Source organism: Mytilus galloprovincialis, chromosome 10 (genome assembly GCF_965363235.1).
Source record: "Mytilus galloprovincialis chromosome 10, xbMytGall1.hap1.1, whole genome shotgun sequence".
Lineage (NCBI taxonomy): Eukaryota > Metazoa > Mollusca > Bivalvia > Mytilida > Mytilidae > Mytilus > Mytilus galloprovincialis.
This window is the reverse complement of record NC_134847.1, coordinates 25,114,934-25,123,801: the sequence shown is the minus strand read 5'-3', so window position 1 is coordinate 25,123,801 and position 8,868 is coordinate 25,114,934.

Here is an 8,868-nt window from a genome sequence, read left to right as displayed (position 1 = left end):
TCTCATCTGCATCATCCGTTAGGGTTACATTACATTAGAACTATTCTTTTTTCACTGCCGGTTAATTTTCTAAAATGTTTGAGAGATTATGCACTTGACAAAGGAGGTACTAATACATTTTCTCCAATATACAGACTTGTCAGTATAATTTGTGATGTAACTCTTTTCCGTCTCTTTAAACCAGTAAGATCGGAACCTTTACATGAGGAAAAGAGGAAATTCCTTCCTGTTCACTTTAACAATAGAGGAATTGATGCAATCAACATCACTTTCAGATATATTGATGATGTTCTTTCCATTAACAATCCGAACTTTTCTGATTGGATTCCATTAATATACCCACCAGAACTAGAAATTAAAGAGACCACAGACACGGCTTCCTCTGCCTCATTTTTAGACTTATACCTCGAATTTGACATACACAGTCATCTCAGTACCAGAATCTATGACAAACGAGACGATTTTAATTTTGAAATTATCAATTTCCCCCACCTTAGTAGTAATATACCAACTTCACCTGCATATGGAATATACATTTCCCAACTTATTAGGTATTCAAGAGCTTGCAGCTCCTATTCAGACTTTGTAAAACGTCACCAGTGTCTGAGCAGAAAATTGATGAACCAGGGATATGTCAAAGAACGTCTCGTCCTTTTTCTAAAAAAGTTCATCGGAAGATACCCAGAACTTGTTGATAAATATTCCGTATCAACTTCACAAATAATACAAGATGGTCTTGAAGTATAGATTTTGCGTACTGACGTTTGTTATCATCTTAATTACGTATTATAGTATTCTTTTATATGTCTTTTTTAGATATTCATTTGAAGTGACTCTGTGGTTATGTAAAACCACATACTTTGAACGGCAAAATTATTTCATTTATTGATATTACTTTTACTTAAGGATCTTGACATACTATGAATGACAAAACTATTTTATTCAATAAGACTACTTTTTCTGTTTAGTCTGTTTTTTATGATATATATTTGACGTGAAACTGTACTTATGTATCCCGTCATACTTTGAACCACACCATTGTTTTATTTATTATTATTACTTTTACTGTTAAATCTGGTTTTTGTTATATCTACTTTACGTGAGTCTGCATTTATGTATGCCGTCATACGACAAAATTATTTTTATGTCTACCTGTGCGAATTTCAAACGCGCAATTTTACACCAGTAATGAAAACCTTCTATTATTTATGGGTAGACTTTACATAGATAAATTCAGCCGTATTTGACGTGAAACTGTACTTATGTATCCCGTCATACTTTGAACCACACCATTATTTTATTTATTATTTTTACTGTAAGTCTGTTTTTTGTTATATCTACTTTACGTGAGTCTGCATTTATGTATGCCGTCATACGACAAAATTATTTTTATGTCTACCTGTGCGAATTTCAAACGCGCAATTTTACACCAGTAATGAAAACCTTCTTTCATTTATGGGTAGACTTTACATAGATAAATTCAGCCGTATAGGAAAAGCAAAATGAGAATGTTGAATTTGATGTATGCCTTTTTGTGCTACTTTGTTACATTTGTTGTTTATGTAGTGATATTAAGATGATAACACAATATTGACTGTTGTACCCCTATTTTTGACATTTTTACTCATTGAGTATGTTTGTTTTGTTCATGCATCGTTGACAATGTAATGGAATTTGATGCGACTGTCATACAAGTGAGAGGTTTAGCTAGCTATAAAACCAGGTTCAATCCACCATTTTCTACATTAGAAAATGCCTGTACCAAGTCAGGAATATGACAGTTGTTATCCATTCGTTTGATGTGCTTGGACTTTTGATTTTGCCTTTTGATTTTTGATTTTCCTTTTTGAATTTTCCTCGGAGTTCAGTATTTTTGTGTTTTTACTTTCCACATGACCCATAAGGGTCAAGCAATACACACAAACAATGATTCAATTAGATAAAATACAATGCAATGATATACAATACAATAGAACATATTCTAAGAAAGAGTTCAATTTACAAATATATAGTGAAATTACACATTTTTTATATGAAATGTAGTAAACTGATATGAATTATATATAAATACAATTGGCTTAGATGCTGAGAGGACAAACGCGTATTGCCAACCCAGGAAAAGTAAATTATCGTCCCCTTAACGCGGTCAGTTTAAAAACAGTTTAACTTATTTCTTTTTCCTTAATCCATTAAACAGAAACAAAGTAGTTGTTATACAAACTAGTCTAATGAAAGCAGGTATTATCCATTGTTGTGTACCCTATAAACAACATGTCACGGGTATGATTGCAAATGAGACAACTGTCCTCCCCCCCAAAAAAAAATTAAATAACTTATAATTATGTTAACAACTATATGAGATACCATATGGCCTTTAACAATAAGCAAAATGCACACCGTGAGATTATATACATCATAAATGTTAAACAATTCAATGAGAAAGTGAGCGTTCCGATTTATGGAAACGTAGGAAAGGATAAACTATTATGACAGAAAGCGTTCAAAGCTAGCCAATAAATTATAAATTGCTGACATAGGATATAGAGATGTTTTGAATGGTTGGATTTACTGTGTTTGCAAGCTTTAACCCCACCGCATTTTTGCGCCTGTCCCAAGTCAAGAGCCTCTGGTCTTTGTTAGTCTTGTATTATTTTAATTTTAGTTTCTTGTGTACAACTTGGAAATTAGTATGGCGTTCATTATCACTGAACTAGTATATATTTTTTTAGGGGCCAGCTGAAGGACGCCTCCGGGTGCGGGAATTTCTATGGTCGGGTTGTTGTCTCTTTGATACATTCCCAATTTCCATTCTCAATTTTATTTAAATCCCTTCGAGAGAGTTGCTGTATTTATACCACATGCATGTCTAGTGAGACAGTCTGCAAAGTTAAAGATTTCTGAAATAAAAATTATAAAATGTGTAAAGAAACAGCAAACATGATGCTATCATGGCAAAACTTGGACTTTTTCACCATATTTTATTTTCTATTCCGTTGTGTCATTACAATTTTGAAGCTCTTGGTTCTCATCGAAAAGGGTAGGGTTTGTGATATACACAGTGACAAACGACAACCACTGATAGAAAAGATACTGACTTTAGACAGGGACGTACACAATTTAACGAAATACATAGTATATATGTGTTTGCTGGAACCAATCCCATCCCCTTATTGTTCGCCATAGGACATGCATTTGTGATAATCATATATGGGCGGTATGATATAACTTTTATATTTTGTCAACGGGATGACAATTGGAATTTATTTTTGAAAACTTCGGTAGTACATATACATGTAAAAAAAAGTTCTTATTAGTAATCGTGTCAATAAAATAAGTTTTATATATATTTTGGTGGGAAGGTTGGCAGTCAAAACTGTTCTTTTTAATTCTTAAATGTATCCCACTACGCGACATACGTTGTGGTGGACATTAAACTTTTGGGCGTCCGAATGTGTCCGTGTTTCTGTCATTCCACCTGGTTAGTTAGCCAATTGTGTATCAAACTTATATCAGAGATAAATCGTCAGTAATGGTTCGGACGGTAAAAGAAAAGTGACCAGTATTGAATTTCAAACTAGTACTAGACATTGCTCATATAAACGATATACTTTTAATAAATATCTGTCAAAAATTGTCGACATGAGAGCGCTTTGGTCCTCAGTGCTCTTCAACTTCGTAATTTATTTGGTCTTTTGACTCTTTTGGATTCGAGCGTCACTGATGACTCTTTTGTAGACAAAACGCGCGTCTGGCGTAAATACAAAATATAAATCCTGGTATCTATTAATATGATGAGCTAGTTTACTTACAATGCAATTTTCCCTTAAAACTGATCCGTATTCTGAAGCTATAACATATTTTTAAAAAGCTGATCGGACCAGATTTTCAAACTCGTCCGAACTATATATTGCTGATGATGAGCGTATGACATTTCCGCCGATTTGATACAATACACGAAGTATTTATTTTTAGTGTACAGAAATTATCATCTACTCATCTCTTCAGTATAATTACAGGATGCTAATCTATTTTAAGAACCGTACAATCACTGTTAATAAATATAAATATATGTCTGCCTGTGTGTAGTGACAACTGCAAATTATACCTTCTCCATCGGATTTCTTATGATTAAGAAATGCCAGGCCTTAGAATATGTAGAAAGTGCCTAGAAAATCAACCTAACGATGTTAGAGTAGATTTGATTCGTAACTTCCTCCCTGGCACCGGAGCTGGAACGTGTACTTTGTTTCTAACTTCTACGACAACACCGCCTAGCATTGCACAGAGACCTTATCACCTCCTCTAACTCTAGCTTATAAAAATAAGCTTTCGTTTCGAGAGGTGTTACCTTCTTGCAGAAAATTAAACAACGGATTCCATTTTTATGCCCCACCTACGATAGTAGAGGGCATTATGTTTCTATGGTCTGTGCGTCCGTTCGTTCGTTCGTTATTCCGTCTGTCCCGATTCAGGTTAAAGTTTTTGGTCGAGGTAGTTTTTGATGAAGTTCAAGTCCAATCTACTTGAAACTTAGTACATATGTTCCTTATGATATGCTCTTTCTAATTTCATTGTCCACTGAACATAGAAAAATGAAAGTGGGAGTGGGGCATCCGTGTACTAGGGACACATTATTGTTGGACATATATTATAAGTTTTATATTCACATTCACCCTTTAAAATTGAACACATCAGTTTATTTAAAATTACAGATAAGTTTTCATCTTATAACCCACCCCCCTTTTTTTCTTTTATAGGTTGTATTGTAAAGAAAAGATCTGATTCAGAATTAACATCTATTTTTATCTCTAATCATGTTCATTGAATGAAGCTGTGTACCTAGCTGCATGGGGTTAATCTAAATGACATGTTAATTTGAAGTTATGCAGTTAACTGATAAAAATAAGACTGGAGCGTTGTAAATGTGCACAACTTTTGTTTATTTTTTAATTATAAAATTTACAAGTCAATAGCAAAGACGTTACGCACGGTATTCGTTCCACTTAGCGTTACACGACGTTCCTAATAAAACGTCGATTTTTGACGTTGTTCCACGAAAAGTTTCAAACGTTGACCTTATATACCACTCATGTGAAATTGACGTTTAAAGTACAGAGCACAAGAGACCAAATTGACAGAGAAATAAACAACTATAGGTCACTGTATGGCCTTCAACAATGAGCAAAGCACATACCGCATATTCTGCTATAAAAGGCCCCGAAATGACAATGTAAAACAATTCAGACGAGAAAACTAACTGCCTAATTTATGTTACAAAATGAAATAAAAAGTCTGTTTTGTATATATTTTGGCGTTTTTTTTTCTTCGAAATGTTTTAAAACTTTTAAACTTAGTTTGATACTATGAGTGAAACAAATGTAGGACAAATCTGAGGCTTACCTCTTTACTCTTAGGACGAGCGTGCTTACAAGTTAACATATCACATTGGCTGTCTTTGCTTATAACCTTAAAATTGAGCAATATAAAAAAGAAGATGTGGTATGATTGCCAATGAGACAACTATCCACAAAAGACCAAAATGACACAGACATTAACAACTATAGGTCACCGTAATGTTCTCTCTGACAGAGGATGTCTCCTATCTTTGCTAGTAAAATTGTAAATAATTCGTGTCTTAATTGTTTCTGTCTCTTTTCCCCAATTACACGTTTATATATGTTTGTTGTAATTTGGTAATTTCGCTCCCTCAATTTACGTTAATGCTCAAATGCTTCTTGATTTGTCTTTGGTTATGTGAAAGATGTGGGTAGTATATCGCCAGCTATTTTTCTTTTCATAATCTTTTTTTATCAACACTTTAATACTGAGACTATTATTCTAACTCAATATATTAGTCCCAGAATTTGGTTTTATTTAATTTTTCTTAAACAGTGACTTATACTTACATTATAATTCATATCATTTATTTTAACGTATTTAAGTAAGTCCACAATCTTAACATCAATCCCGATTTAATGGAAAAGTTAAAAATAGCATACTAGTATTTTCAAAAATCTCTAACAAAAAACTTTATAAAAAGTGCATCGATTGAAAAAGAAATACGTGCTCTTATGCTGCCGTTGCCAATTTTCAATGATTAAAGTTGGTTGGGGTCCAAATTATTTTTTAAAAAGAAAATGCTTTTCATTGATTACAATTTTTAAATCGGGATTGTTTTATACAAGGCAAATAATTAAGAAAATTCATGTTATGAAGGAATTTTCACATTTTGTACATAAATCAGACCGTTAGTTTTCTCGTATGAACTGTTTTACATTTGTCATTTTGGGGTCTTTTATAGCTGACTATAAAGTAAAGGTTTTGCTCATTGTTAATTGTAATAGAAATTATTAATTGGTCTTAAACGGCCGCATCTTATACTTTATTATGAAAATGAGAACGGTGATTATGTATTGTTTTATTTTTGCTTTCCGAAACATATTTTACAAGCTATCCTTTCATCTGATATTTTTTTGCAAACTCAAGCTTGAAAAAAGGGTCAGCGATCAATACTTTTTTTTATAATGTTTGAAATTATAAAATTTGGCAAAGTATGGAAAACTCTTACACAGACCAATACCTTCCTCACAGATTACCAGCAGGTTATTTCTGATTAAGTGTCTGATGTTAGTATTTATTTTGTTGCGGTTAAAACCACATTATATTCCGCATTATTTTGAAATGTGCACCCAATTGACATCACAAATAGACTGTAGGAATTCCCAAGTGTCTATATATAAGCTTTGTTTTAAGAGGTAATGACAATGTAGCGCATATTAAATCATTATAATAGGTATAGGTCTCCATTTTGGTATATAAATGTCTGGAAATATACATGGGTATATATCATGTTAACACAAAAAAGAATGTATCTATATACATGTATGTTTCTGTACGGCTTCGTTATTGCGTGGTTATCCATCCGTAACATACCACATCGTCATAGTTGTTTGCATATTTGTGTAAACTATGTTTGTATTTTAACCCGTCTGGGTAATGCGCCCTCATAACTAGACCTTACGGAAACGCGAACTATGTTGTACAAACACGTAATATGATTTACGAAAGAGTCAGGAGCAAATACAACCGGAATACAGAACAATCCCGTTTACTTAGTGAATATTCAAAAATTTGCGCTTAAAACAGCTCTCACTTTTTTTTATTGTGTCCTTTTATACTAGTGTGCGGCAAATTTTGTTAAATTTATAAAGAATTATCCATCCATTCTTAAACTTGTATTAAATATGAAAAGGAAGACAGATTTCATATGTATTTTTTAAGCTTTACCAATGCAATGTTAGGGGAGATAACTTAATTTAAAAACAAATATTTTCCTCTGAAACAGATATTGTTGACAAAAAGAGTGTATCCCATTATAAATATTACTAAAGTAATACGATATTTACGAAATACCTGAGACAGTACACAGTTGAGGGAAAAAATAGTATATATATGATTATTATAAATATTATCAATTGTAATTAAAATGTCATAAATGTCAAAATATATTTAGTTTATTATAAGGGGGATAATCAAAACTGCTTGTTTTCAAAAAAAAAATATTCTATTTGTGTATTGTATTGTACATATGTAATTCAATAAATTTATTTGTTGAAACTTATCAGAACTGAATAATTTAAAAAAACAAAAAAAAAAAAAACGATAAAAACAAACGATGAAATTAAGCAATTATCTAAGCTCTTGTCATTTGCTGTGTCAGTTTTGTATTTTCTGTTATTGAGAAAAATAACCAGAAATATCTATGGAAATTCGAGAACGACCTGTATCTTGGTTTAACTATACCCCTCATTGGTTGTCATTGTGAAACGTTTTGGGATATTCAAAATTTGAATATTTCCTTACGTAAGTTGTTTATATATTTGCAACGAAACTTTCTATTTTTTTTTTCTGTTTGGACAATTTTAATAAGCCAGATTGTAATGTTGTCTTTTTCTTCTTCTTAATAACACTCGGTTTTACTTTGTACAACATGTATTCTTCAGTATTGAAGCCTTGTTGACACAAAGAAGAAGGAGAAGTAGTCACGTGTAATAAAACAAGATATAAACACGTTACGAAAACTGGCATTAAATTTCAAATTTATTGAAAAAAATACATTCGTATAATCTTGTTACTAAATCCAATTTAAATTCAATTAAATTGTCTTATATTAGTAGTTTTGTTAAAATATAAACATATCTGTAAACTAAAAGTTTAATGAGGATAAACTAGATTTAAATCTTTTAAATAACAAATTTAAACTGGTATTATTTTTCAAATAATTAACAAATTTAATAACCCATATATAGGAATTAAACTCAAGAAAATTTGAAATTTAACAAAAGCATTAAATTTTCATAAACTACTTAAATAATTCTTCGTAAATCAGAAGTTAAATTTAAAACTAGAAATTTAATATGAGAATAAATTTTGTAAACGTATCATTTCATGCAGTGGGTATACCAACACTTAAATTTGAATCAATTAGTTCTAGGATACCAAGATAAGTTGAACTAAATTATCCAGTAAGTTATTTTTTTTCCGTTCAAGCTGATTTTCTGAAGCAACAATAAACAGTGAAATATATCCTACAAATGTAAAATTTCTTGAGAGGTAGTATTCAATGAACAATCGTGACTACCTTAGTTATCTTTCAGTTGTAGCGAGCACATTTTTAGCTACGTTCTATTACTTATAATTTATATTTGATGTCATCATATAAGAGTCTTTGAAAGCTTTTTCATTGTGGAATTTACCTAAACGATGATGAAGATATATAATGATTTGGGAGGTGTCTGTGCACACTAAACTGGTTTAACAACTTCATATTGTGTATTTGTACAGTTGGGCTGCATATCCCGTTTGCTG